Source organism: Dendrobates tinctorius, unplaced genomic scaffold, assembly GCF_039654945.1.
Source record: "Dendrobates tinctorius isolate UK_male_01 unplaced genomic scaffold, ASM3965494v1 ptg000117l, whole genome shotgun sequence".
Taxonomy (NCBI): Eukaryota; Metazoa; Chordata; class Amphibia; order Anura; family Dendrobatidae; genus Dendrobates; species Dendrobates tinctorius.
In genome coordinates, this window is record NW_027361785.1 from 4,590,499 (window position 1) to 4,605,090 (window position 14,592).

The window sequence follows — 14,592 nt, forward strand, 5'->3', positions numbered from 1 at the left end:
GGCAAGACACATATGTGCAAAGAGTATAAAAGAGTCACTCTAATACATGATAACAGTCATAATGAGAGGAGTGTTGTAACACTCCCAGTAATACAAAGAGATCAATCAAAGAGAGACAATATTGCACATTTGCCCAGTTAGGAGATTATAGAGGTCAAAACATACCCATTAGACAGTCTCAGGAAAGTGCTGGCATCCAGGAGAAACCCCAATTCACATTTCCTGGTGAAACCGCTTCCTCAGGGGGCGTGGCTTAACGGATTACACTGCCCAGTCAAATACCTGGTTGTCCAAGGTCACATGGGTGTAGGGAGCCAACCGCAGCCAAATTGGCTGCATCTGCGCTGTGGAACAGAGACCATACCTCCACCCCCACTGATCCAGCAGAAAGTGACACTGCAGTGGGGACGGCTGGTACCTAGCACGTCTCCCAACAATAGGTCTGAGTGAAGCAGGGAAGGGGGGGAAGGGAGGGAGTCACAGACCAGAGCCCTAGGTAAAAGGCAAGGAGAAATACTCCTTGAATAAAAATGCGGGAACAATGGGAGGAAGGAATCTTGCTGATAGTAAATAATAATAGAAGCTAATTCACAAACAGCTAGGTCAGACATACCATTAGGAGAAAAAGGGGGAGACAACCAATATACTAATATGACATATCAGAGGCAATGCATTATAAATCATACATGTAATCTAGCTGATGTTGCATATATATAGCTGCAAACTTCAAGGAACACTTACACCCCACATGTACAGTATGTATAAATGCATCCATGAAAAAATATATAAACAAAATAGCAAAAAATATTTAAATAGTTATATTTCAAGTGTATCTCTTGAAGTTCCATCTTCTTCTTGGCTGCTATGCAAAACCTAGATATTTCTCCAGAAAAGGATTCCGTGACAGCTGGACAATGAGGAAACAAAACTCCAAATAGCAAAGTTCACAGGTAAATGACTAAGGGCAAGAAAAATAGAAAGAAAACATTAAAATCATACAATATGTACAATAAAAACAAGGAATGGATATAAAAAGGTGGAATTTTTTGGGGGGAAAAAATGCAGAGAGGCAGGAAAAAAGGCCAAAAAAAAAAAAATTCATAAGAAAGACGCAAAGCCCAGGGACTCATTGAGTCCCTGCGGGGTCATAGTACCAAGGATGGTTATCCATCTACACTCATTCTGGGCAAGAAGGCGTCTGATGTCGCCACCCCTGATCCCAGTCTGAATGTGCTTGATACCTCTCACCATGAAAGTTTTTGGATTACAGTCATGATGGGATTTATAGTGTCTCAGAATCGTTTTTAATTGGGATATATCCTGTACATCTGCCGCTGCCATAATGTCACGGACATGTTCTCTAATTCGCACCTTTAACTGGCGAGACGTCAAGCCAATATATATTTTTGGACATCCACAGGTGGCATAGTAAACCACCTGGGTAGTGTTACATGTAATATACTGGCGAATAGAGAAAATGCGTGTTCCGTCCGCTGACTGAAAAGAGGATGTCCGCAGGACATTCCTACAGGCGATACAGTGTCCACAGGGAAAACACCCCTGTGGCGGTCCACGAGAATCAAAGAAGTTCTTTCTTTGGGGAACATAGTGGGAATGTGACAGTATGTCCCCCAAATTGGGACTCCTCCGATATGTCATCACTGGGCGCCTTGACACAGATCCTTTCAAACTGGGTTCAGATTGTAAAATATCCCAGTGTTTCTCGAGACATTGTCTCATTGTGTCCCACTCACCATTAAAAGTTGAAACAAATCTTACTGTGTCACATGATTCTTTTTTCTTTAATGAAGGTTTTAAAAGAGTAGACCGTGCTGATTTTTTCGCTCTGTTATAACCCCTTTTTATACTCCGATGGCTGTAACCCCTTACGAGGAATCGTTCTTTAAGATCCTCAGCCTGCCGTTCAAAACTAATATCAGAAGAGCAGATGCGCCGCATGCGCAGAAATTGTCCAATTGGGATGGCCCTTATTGTGGAATAAGGATGACAAGACCGTGCATGTAGCAGTGAATTAATGGAGGTGGGCTTCCTATAGACATCTGTCTGCAAGTGTAAGTGGGAGTCCACAACAATTTTGATGTCAAGGAAGTCCACCTCCGCTTGGCTGCAATTATAAGTAATTTTGATGTTGAACCTATTCGAATTCAACTCATCCATGAAACATTGGAGTTTATGTTGTGACCCCTGCCAGATGATGAACACATCATCTATATAGCAAAGCCAGCACTGCATATTGTCCGCTGCCTGAGCGCCCTCCCCCCCGAAAATCTCCCTCTCCCAGAAGCCCAGGAAGAGACCCGCGAAAGAAGGCGCACAGGCCGCGCCCATGGCAGTGCCGCATCGCTGAAGATAAAATGTTTCTTTAAAAATAAAAAAATTATGGGTCAGAATATACTCCAACAGCTCCAAAATCAAATCACACAAAGGGCCATCCCAATTGCTGCCCCTCAAGAAAAAACAACAGGCTTTGAGACCATCATGGTGACGTATGCACGTGTATAGAGACTCTATATCGGCTGTAACAATTTATAATAGCAACGGTACAGAGCCGCATCCTAAATATATTATATATCACTCCTTATAGGTGTCACTCTGTTTGGACAAACTAGAATCAATCGCTGATATGTACACCGAAAATTGTGGAAACCACAGTAGAAAAATGCGACCATAGATCCATAGTAATAAAATTTCATCTCTTTATTAAATTATGAACAAGACAGGACAAAAAATGGGGAACTGTGCAAAGGACAATCAAAAAAGTGCAATAGTATAAATGCTCATACAAGCAGGACCTACCCCAGTCAGCCTGAACCATCATATACCGAGATAAATGCATATATTTCCTGTATTAAAACTCCATATAAGGAGCATTATATATCTTACATAAAGAGGGACAATGCCCATAATCTATCATACAGGATAAATCTATACATTATCCCCAAAGGAGGTAACTAAAGGGGTTAACAAGATAAATAATGCTACCCTCGGGCCATATAAAACACATCTTACATATATAGAAAGACGGAAGATGGTGCAGCAAACAATACCAGTGCTGCACCGGCAGGCAAATCACCCGCCCTAAAAAGTGAAGACCCAAAACTGTTACCTTAATGAGGCTCCAGGATGACCGGGAGGACCGCTCGTTTCCCCGACGCGCGTTTCGGAGCAATAAGCTCCTTCCTCAGGGGGCATAAATATCGGCCCCAAATGCATCTTATTTAAATGCGCCTGCCGGAAATGCCGCAGCACGCGCCGTCCATCCCTCCCCCCTGCGGACACACCCCCCACCGGTGACGAGGCCGGAAACACGTGGGCCCACGTGATCCGGCACCCGACGTGGGCAGGATACGTCACACAAGGGGAGGAGAGTGCGCGCATGCGCAGTATAATTGAGGCTCCGGCGGCCATATTGCAAAAGGGCCGATAGATGGATTTAAACCACAACAATACTTCAATGCAAAACCATATAAACAAAGAAAAAACGAACAAAGAAAAACAATATAACATTATAAAATTATTATATATAAGGTCATACAACATACTGAGATCCATTCCTCGGTTATTTTTGGCAACCATTAATATGAACCATGAATATTAGAGAAAGAGGAGGACGGAAGGGGGAAGGAAGAAAAAGGAGAAAGGAGGGAGGAAGGGAGACGGGGGGAATGGGACAAGGGAAAAAGGGGAAGAAAAAGGAGGGGCATGAGACAGTATACCAAACTATAAAGAAGTTATACCTGTCTAAATATTCCTTATTATTAAATATACTGTTACATCCAAAACAGGATTATCTATATTATATAGTATATCCCATATAACCCCACAAATACTTGAGAAACACAGTATTAAAGCCAAATGATCTCATATATATAATAATCATATTCCCAGATTCAATACCCAGACAAAAAAGCCCAACACTAACCCCCAATTGGCACAAAATGTCCCATATAGATGTATTACACTGCAAAATATCAAAATATAATATCTGCATACAAGTATGGGTAAAGGGGAACAGCAAAAGGCCATATAAAAAGTCCATTTTAATAGTTCCCAATCAAATGTCTCAATAGATGTGCCAAAATTCACATCACTACGATCATGAAAAAAGCTGTATTCCACGACGTCCATGGTAAAGAAATCTGGATCTTCTCTATATGGTTCCATCAAAATTACCGGGCAGCCAAAATTCTGTTCTTCTTCACCGAGAAAAATATTTAGAGATATCCCCAGACCATCACCTTCAAACGACCCTAATAATAAATCAATAAAAACTGCTGTTAAAACCAAATAAAATAAAAACAACAACTACTGCACCATTGTATGACCCCTCCCAGTCCCAAAACGAAGAACTGTCATCACAGGAAAGGGGCATAGGATAAACTTTCATTTAATCCCCTAGGATGCACCGTATTAAGCGTCCAGATCCAACGCGATTCTTTTTGAGCTAGTCGTTGGGAAATATTCCCCCCTCGAATACCCATATCCACTATATCTATGCCCTTAAATTTGAGGCCACTACTATCACAATTATGATACAGTTTAAAATGTTTTGGTAACGTTTTTAGTAGTTGCACCTCTTCCTCATTAGCTGCGGCCTGTATGCCCAGCACATGCTCCCTAACCCTAACTTTCAGCTGCCTAGTGGTAAGCCCTATGTAGATCAGGGAGCATGGGCATGTGGCATAATAAACGACATTCCGGGACAAACAATTGATTTTTTTCTTAATTTTAAATTGTTTCTGTCCTGAGGAATCCGTAAATGTATCATCTGTAGTCATGTTGACACATGCCACACAATGTCCACACGCCGCACTACCACCTTTCTTATCACGAGTAAAATTGTCCAGAAAAGTTCTGGGAGGGTCTCCGACATAGTGGCTACGTACAAGATGATCACGTAGGTTCCTTGCTCTCCTAAAAGTGATTTGTGGTTTCTCCGGAATAATCTTACCCAAAATGGGATCAGTTTGCAGGATATTCCAAAATTTATTTAAAATACCCCGCACCTGACCAGACCGGGCATTAAAATTCGTGATAAACCTAACTGTATCAGGTTTCATAGACTCATCCTTCTTTTTGTACAAGAGGGCATCCCTATTGTTGTATTTGGCTCGTATGTAGGCCCTTTTTATTGACCGATTGCTATATCCCCTTTCTGCAAAACGGCCCCTCATGTCCTTAGCCTGAATTTCAAATTCTTCCTCTGTAGAACATAAACGTCTAAGACGCAAGAATTGACCTATCAGTACAGCGCGTACCATGTGTCTCGGATGTGAGGAGGATGCGTGTAGGAGCATATTTGTGGCCGTAGGTTTCCTGAAGATCGTAGTTTTTATAATTCCTTCCTGACCCTTACTAATTTGGACATCCAAAAATTCAATCCTTTCCCTGTCATAATTGGCAGTAAGATGGACATTCAGACAATTGTCATTTAGTTCCAAAATGAATCCATCCAATTGATTCATATCCCCCTGCCAGAACAATAAAATGTCGTCTATGTAGCGCGTCCAAAAGGGGACGCGCTCCATAGACGACAGTTGATCTGACATCAGGAGGTCTCTCTCCCACAGCCCCAGGAACAGGTTGGCATAGGAGGGCGCGAAAGCTGCCCCCATCGCTGTCCCCTGGAGCTGTAGGAAGAAAGACCCCCTGAACGTGAAAAAATTATGCGTGAGGGCAAATTCCAAAATTTCCAAAACCAAAGTCCTCAAACTCGGGGAAAGACTGGATGTCGATAGAAAGAACTTAACTGCTCGTAATCCATCGTCGTGCCGAATATTCGTATATAACGATTTGACATCCATAGTGACGAGGATAGTATCAGCATCCAACGTCAAACCATCCATTTTACACAGCAATTGATTGGTATCCTTAAGATTAGATGGTAGATCTTCCACCAGTGGCTAAAGGAGAGAATCCAGCCACCTATTGATACGCTCCAAATAGCCACCACTCCCCGAGACTATAGGCCTACCTGGAGGGCATTGAATATTCTTATGAGTCTTGGGGAGGAGGTAAAACATTGGCACCATAGGTTCCGCTACTATTAACGCCTTAAATAATTCTCCAGAAATAATATCAGCGTCCCTAGCTTTTATAAGGATCTTTTTCAACTGTGTACAAAAGGCGGACAAGGGGTTGAAAGTCAGTCTCTTATAACACGTTGTATTCAAGAGCTGACGCATGGCTTCCTTTTCATACATATGTTTAGGCCATAAGACAACATTCCCCCCCTTGTCCGCCGGCTTGATCACAATATCAGGGAGGCTTTTCAGGTGTCCCAAACGCTTCCTCTCCTCCCCTGTCAAATTGTCCCCTCGTATATGTTGTGGTATCTTAGCAAACTCATTACCAACAACTTTCACAAAGAGATCAATGGCACTACAGTTCGAGAAAGGGGGAAACTTCCTGGAGCGTACCCTTAAGGCCGGAGGAATCTTACCTCCCTCGGTGACTGAATGCTCCTCCGCCAATTCCTCAAGGATCATCAAGGCTGATTGTTCTTCCTCTGTAGGGAACAATTTACTCTTATTATCATCATAAAAGAAACGTTTAAATAATAGTGACCTCGCAAAGATATGTAGGTCTTTAATAGCCGTGAATCTGTCAAAGCCCGCCATTGGTGAGAATGACAGGCCTTTGTACAGTAAATCACAGTCAACTCTAGTGAGCAAATGATCACTGAGATTAATTACCTTATTTTCTCTACTTTGATTTTCCGGTGTTCGATTTTTCCTCCTCTTTTGTGTATGAAAGTTGGAATTCCTCATACGTCCATAATTAACTCGAGAACGAGTAATCATGGAAGCAGTAGAGGTCTCAGAGGAGGCACTAAGTGATGATATAGAAGTATTGGAAACACTGCAATGTCCCACTGATAATTTATCAGTATATTTTTTCCATTGATAGACCGTTTTATCTTGATAGTCTTTACTATCCCTATTAAATTTTGAGACCTGCGTCTCATTGATTTTTTTCACCACGGTGTCTACCATTTTTTCCAAATTATCCTCATATACTTTCAATTGTTCCACCGAACAGCCAGCCTGAAGATCTAATAAAATCTGATCAATGTCTTTATCCAAAATACTGAGGGATTTTGTATTATAGTCAATCAATAGTTTCATTAATGCCGCTGAACATGCCCCACACGCATCCTCCCAACTAGATATAAACTCAGCATCTTCCATGGGGAAATTCGGTAAGACCCGGACCCGTAGGCCTCTAGGTATCATATCCTTGACAATGTATTTTTCCAGAAATATCCTACTCCACCAAATCTTTGTACGTTTAATGAGCAATTTTTTGAGAGACTCAAACAGCCCATCATTCCTGTGACCAACAGACAGCGTTCCACCTGTCCCATCCCGTCCAAAAACTTCGTCAGCTTGTCCCAGCCAGGATTTTTCCCTGGCCTTATAGTCCATTATACCAGTGCAAAAACCTGTGCAAAACACAGAAATTAATAGACAATTTATAATAGCAACGGTACAGAGCCGCATCCTAAATATATTATATATCACTCCTTATAGGTGTCACTCTGTTTGGACAAACTAGAATCAATCGCTGATATGTACACCGAAAATTGTGGAAACCACAGTAGAAAAATGCGACCATAGATGCATAGTAATAAAATTTCATCTCTTTATTAAATTATGAACAAGACAGGACAAAAAATGGGGAACTGTGCAAAGGACAATCAAAAAAGTGCAATAGTATAAATGCTCATACAAGCAGGACCTACCCCAGTCAGCCTGAACCATCATATACCGAGATAAATGCATATATTTCCTGTATTAAAACTCCATATAAGGAGCATTATATATCTTACATAAAGAGGGACAATGCCCATAATCTATCATACAGGATAAATCTATACATTATCCCCAAAGGAGGTAACTAAAGGGGTTAACAAGATAAATAATGCTACCCTCGGGCCATATAAAACACATCTTACATATATAGAAAGACGGAAGATGGTGCAGCAAACAATACCAGTGCTGCACCGGCAGGCAAATCACCCGCCCTAAAAAGTGAAGACCCAAAACTGTTACCTTAATGAGGCTCCAGGATGACCGGGAGGACCGCTCGTTTCCCCGACGCGCGTTTCGGAGCAATAAGCTCCTTCCTCAGGGGGCATAAATATCGGCCCCAAATGCATCTTATTTAAATGCGCCTGCCGGAAATGCCGCAGCACGTACCGTCCATCCCTCCCCCCTGCGGACACACCCCCCACCGGTGACGAGGCCGGAAACACGTGGGCCCACGTGATCTGGCACCCGTAGTCGGCAGGATACGTCACACAAGGGGAGGAGAGTGCACGCATGCGCAGTATAATTGAGGCTCCGGCGGCCATATTGCAAAAGGGCCGATAGATGGATTTAAACCACAACAATATGCTCCGAAACGCGCGTCGGGGAAACGAGCGGTCCTCCCGGTCATCCTGGAGCCTCATTAAGGTAACAGTTTTGGGTCTTCACTTTTTAGGGCGGGTGATTTGCCTGCCGGTGCAGCACTGGTATTGTTTGCTGCACCATCTTCCGTCTTTCTATATATGTAAGATGTGTTTTATATGGCCCGAGGGTAGCATTATTTATCTTGTTAACCCCTTTAGTTACCTCCTTTGGGGATAATGTATAGATTTATCCTGTATGATAGATTATGGGCATTGTCCCTCTTTATGTAAGATATATAATGCTCCTTATATGGAGTTTTAATACAGGAAATATATGCATTTATCTCGGTATATGATGGTTCAGGCTGACTGGGGTAGGTCCTGCTTGTATGAGCATTTATACTATTGCACTTTTTTGATTGTCCTTTGCACAGTTCCCCATTTTTTGTCCTGTCTTGTTCATAATTTAATAAAGAGATGAAATTTTATTACTATGGATCTATGGTCGCATTTTTCTACTGTGGTTTCCACAATTTTCGGTGTACATATCAGCGATTGATTCTAGTTTGTCCAAACAGAGTGACACCTATAAGGAGTGATATATAATATATTTAGGATGCGGCTCTGTACCGTTGCTATTATAAATTGTCTATTAATTTCTGTGTTTTGCACAGGTTTTTGCACTGGTATAATGGACTATAAGGCCAGGGAAAAATCCTGGCTGGGACAAGCTGACAAAGTTTTTGGACGGGATGGGACAGGTGGAACGCTGTCTGTTGGTCACAGGAATGATGGGCTGTTTGAGTCTCTCAAAAAATTGCTCATTAAACGTACAAAGATTTGGTGGAGTAGGATATTTCTGGAAAAATACATTGTCAAGGATATGATACCTAGAGGCCTACGGGTCCGGGTCTTACCGAATTTCCCCATGGAAGATGCTGAGTTTATATCTAGTTGGGAGGATGCGTGTGGGGCATGTTCAGCGGCATTAATGAAACTATTGATTGACTATAATACAAAATCCCTCAGTATTTTGGATAAAGACATTGATCAGATTTTATTAGATCTTCAGGCTGGCTGTTCGGTGGAACAATTGAAAGTATATGAGGATAATTTGGAAAAAATGGTAGACACCGTGGTGAAAAAAATCAATGAGACGCAGGTCTCAAAATTTAATAGGGATAGTAAAGACTATCAAGATAAAACGGTCTATCAATGGAAAAAATATACTGATAAATTATCAGTGGGACATCGCAGTGTTTCCAATACTTCTATATCATCACTTAGTGCCTCGTCTGAGACCTCTACTGCTTCCATGATTACTCGTTCTCGAGTTAATTATGGACGTATGAGGAATTCCAACTTTCATACACAAAAGAGGAGGAAAAATCGAACACCGGAAAATCAAAGTAGAGAAAATAAGGTAATTAATCTCAGTGATCATTTGCTCACTAGAGTTGACTGTGATTTACTGTACAAAGGCCTGTCATTCTCACCAATGGCGGGCTTTGACAGATTCACGGCTATTAAAGACCTACATATCTTTGCGAGGTCACTATTATTTAAACGTTTCTTTTATGATGATAATAAGAGTAAATTGTTCCCTACAGAGGAAGAACAATCAGCCTTGATGATCCTTGAGGAATTGGCGGAGGAGCATTCAGTCACCGAGGGAGGTAAGATTCCTCCGGCCTTAAGGGTACGCTCCAGGAAGTTTCCCCCTTTCTCAAACTGTAGTGCCATTGATCTCTTTGTGAAAGTTGTTGGTAATGAGTTTGCTAAGATACCACAACATATACGAGGGGACAATTTGACAGGGGAGGAGAGGAAGCGTTTGGGACACCTGAAAAGCCTCCCTGATATTGTGATCAAGCCGGCGGACAAGGGGGGGAATGTTGTCTTATGGCCTAAACATATGTATGAAAAGGAAGCCATGCGTCAGCTCTTGAATACAACGTGTTATAAGAGACTGACTTTCAACCCCTTGTCCGCCTTTTGTACACAGTTGAAAAAGATCCTTATAAAAGCTAGGGACGCTGATATTATTTCTGGAGAATTATTTAAGGCGTTAATAGTAGCGGAACCTATGGTGCCAACGTTTTACCTCCTCCCCAAGACTCATAAGAATATTCAATGCCCTCCAGGTAGGCCTATAGTCTCGGGGAGTGGTGGCTATTTGGAGCGTATCAATAGGTGGCTGGATTCTCTCCTTCAGCCACTGGTGGAAGATCTACCATCTTATCTTAAGGATACCAATCAATTGCTGTGTAAAATGGATGGTTTGACGTTGGATGCTGATACTATCCTCGTCACTATGGATGTCGAATCGTTATATACGAATATTTGGCACGACGATGGATTACGAGCAGTTAAGTTCTTTCTATCGACATCCAGTCTTTCCCCGAGTTTGAGGACTTTGGTTTTGGAAGTTTTGGAATTTGCCCTCACGCATAATTTTTTCACGTTCAGGGGGTCTTTCTTCCTACAGCTCCAGGGGACAGCGATGGGGGCAGCTTTCGCGCCCTCCTATGCCAACCTGTTCCTGGGGCTGTGGGAGAGAGACCTCCTGATGTCAGATCAACTGTCGTCTATGGAGCGCGTCCCCTTTTGGACGCGCTACATAGACGACATTTTATTGTTCTGGCAGGGGGATATGAATCAATTGGATGGATTCATTTTGGAACTAAATGACAATTGTCTGAATGTCCATCTTACTGCCAATTATGACAGGGAAAGGATTGAATTTTTGGATGTCCAAATTAGTAAGGGTCAGGAAGGAATTATAAAAACTACGATCTTCAGGAAACCTACGGCCACAAATATGCTCCTACACGCATCCTCCTCACATCCGAGACACATGGTACGCGCTGTACCGATAGGTCAATTCTTGCGTCTTAGACGTTTATGTTCTACAGAGGAAGAATTTGAAATTCAGGCTAAGGACATGAGGGGCCGTTTTGCAGAAAGGGGATATAGCAATCGGTCAATAAAAAGGGCCTACATACGAGCCAAATACAACAATAGGGATGCCCTCTTGTACAAAAAGAAGGATGAGTCTATGAAACCTGATACAGTTAGGTTTATCACGAATTTTAATGCCCGGTCTGGTCAGGTGCGGGGTATTTTAAATAAATTTTGGAATATCCTGCAAACTGATCCCATTTTGGGTAAGATTATTCCGGAGAAACCACAAATCACTTTTAGGAGAGCAAGGAACCTACGTGATCATCTTGTACGTAGCCACTATGTTGGAGACCCTCCCAGAACTTTTCTGGACAATTTTACTCGTGATAAGAAAGGTGGTAGTGCGGCGTGTGAACATTGTGTGGCATGTGTCAACATGACTACAGATGATACATTTACGGATTCCTCAGGACAGAAACAATTTAAAATTAAGAAAAAAATCAATTGTTTGTCCCGGAATGTCATTTATTATGCCACATGCCCATGCTCCCTGATCTACATAGGGCTTACCACTAGGCAGCTGAAAGTTAGGGTTAGGGAGCATGTGCTGGGCATACAGGCCGCAGCTAATGAGGAAGAGGTGCAACTACTAAAAACGTTACCAAAACATTTTAAACTGTATCATAATTGTGATGGTAGTGGCCTCAAATTTAAGGGCATAGATATAGTGGATATGGGTATTCGAGGGGGGAATATTTCCCAACGACTAGCTCAAAAAGAATCGCGTTGGATCTGGACGCTTAATACGGTGCATCCTAGGGGATTAAATGAAAGTTTATCCTATGCCCCTTTCCTGTGATGACAGTTCTTCGTTTTGGGACTGGGAGGGGTCATACAATGGTGCAGTAGTTGTTGTTTTTACTTTATTTGGTTTTAACAGCAGTTTTTATTGATTTATTATTAGGGTCGTTTGAAGGTGATGGTCTGGGGATATCTCTAAATATTTTTCTCGGTGAAGAAGAACAGAATTTTGGCTGCCCGGTAATTTTGATGGAACCATATAGAGAAGATCCAGATTTCTTTACCATGGACGTCGTGGAATACAGCTTTTTTCATGATCGTAGTGATGTGAATTTTGGCACATCTATTGAGACATTTGATTGGGAACTATTAAAATGGACTTTTTATATGGCCTTTTGCTGTTCCCCTTTACCCATACTTGTATGCAGATATTATATTTTGATATTTTGCAGTGTAATACATCTATATGGGACATTTTGTGCCAATTGGGGGTTAGTGTTGGGCTTTTTTGTCTGGGTATTGAATCTGGGAATATGATTATTATATATATGAGATCATTTGGCTTTAATACTGTGTTTCTCAAGTATTTGTGGGGTTATATGGGATATACTATATAATATAGATAATCCTGTTTTGGATGTAACAGTATATTTAATAATAAGGAATATTTAGACAGGTATAACTTTTTTATAGTTTGGTATACTGTCTCATGCCCTCCTTTTTCTTCCCCTTTTTCCCTTGTCCCATTCCCCCCTTCTCCCTTCCTCCCTCCTTTCTCCTTTTTCTTCCTTCCCCCTTCCGTCCTCCTCTTTCTCTAATATTCATGGTTCATATTAATGGTTGCCAAAAATAACCGAGGATTGGATCTCAGTATGTTGTATGACCTTATATATAATAATTTTATAACGTTATATTGTTTTTCTTTGTTCGTTTTTTCTTTGTTTATATGGTTTTGCATTGAAGTATTGTTGTGGTTTAAATCCATCTATCGGCCCTTTTGCAATATGGCCGCCGGAGCCTCAATTATACTGCGCATGCGCGCACTCTCCTCCCCTTGTGTGACGTATCCTGCCGACGTCGGGTGCCGGATCACGTGGGCCCACATGTTTCCGGCCTCGTCACCGGTGGGGGGGTGTCCGCAGGGGGGAGGGATGGACGGCGCGTGCTGCGGCATTTCCGGCAGGCGCATTTAAATAAGATCCATTTGGGGCCGATATTTATGCCCCCTGAGGAAGGAGCTTATTGCTCCGAAACGCGCGTCGGGGAAACGAGCGGTCCTCCCGGTCATCCTGGAGCCTCATTAAGGTAACAGTTTTTGGTCTTCACTTTTTAGGGCGGGTGATTTGCCTGCCGGTGCAGCACTGGTATTGTTTGCTGCACCATCTTTTTTTTTTTATATATGTAAGATGTGTTTTATATGGCCCGAGGGTAGCATTATTTATCTTGTTAACCCCTTTAGTTACCTCCTTTGGGGATAATGTATAGATTTATCCTGTATGATAGATTATGGGCATTGTCCCTCTTTATGTAAGATATATAATGCTCCTTATATGGAGTTTTAATACAGGAAATATATGCATTTATCTCGGTATCTGATGGTTCAGGCTGACTGGGGTAGGTCCTGCTTGTATGAGCATTTATACTATTGCACTTTTTTGATTGTCCTTTGCACAGTTCCCCATTTTTTGTCCTGTCTTGTTCATAATTTAATAAAGAGATGAAATTTTATTACTATGGATCTATGGTCGCATTTTTCTACTGTGGTTTCCACAATTATCGGCTGTAACAAGTAGCATATCTGGTTCAAGAAACATCCCATCAATCCTAGCCAGGACGTCCATCGTGTCACGGGCAAAGGAGGGCAGTGCTTCTACCAAAGGTTTGAGGTAATAATCAATGAATTTGCAAACTGGTTCACACAGCCCTCCAATCCCCGACACGATTGGGCGTCCTGGTGGATCTAAGGGATTTTTATGAATTTTGGGTAAGAAGTAGATGGTGGGGATTCTCGGAAATTTTGTCAGTAACCCATCATAAACTTTTTTAGGGATAATGCCCTTATCCAATGCCACAGAGAGGATTTCTGCCAGGTCAGCTGAGAAGTCTTTCACAGGATTATGATCTAGTCTAGAATAGGTTCTCCCATCCCTCAGCTGTCTAAAGGCCTCCTTTTCATACATGGCACTAGGCCATATTACTATGTTCCCCCCTTTGTCAGCTGATTTAATCACTATGTCTTGATAAGACCGTAATTCATTCAAAGCTATAAGTTGTTTAGCAGTCAAGTTGTCAGATCTCCGCCTAGTGGAGATCTTTTTAAAATCTTCGACAACTAACCTAGTGAATATATCCACTGATGGACAAAGGGACAATGCGCGAAATGCGCATTGGGGTTTCTCCTGGATGCCAGCACTTTCCTGAGACTGTCTAATGTGTATGTTTTGACATCTATAATCTCCTAACTGGGCAAA

At 42.0% G+C, this 14,592-nt stretch overlaps 1 long non-coding RNA gene across 1 annotated transcript in view; it reads right to left on the bottom strand.

The window, feature by feature from the left end:
• Positions 1-831: 831 nt before the first annotated feature.
• The window catches only part of LOC141101471 (uncharacterized), a 223,252-nt gene continuing 209,491 nt past the window's right edge, over positions 832-14,592 (bottom strand). Inside the window, exon 3 of the long non-coding RNA XR_012234981.1 lies at positions 832-958. This is a non-coding gene — a long non-coding RNA (uncharacterized lncRNA). The remainder of the gene's footprint in view (positions 959-14,592) is intronic.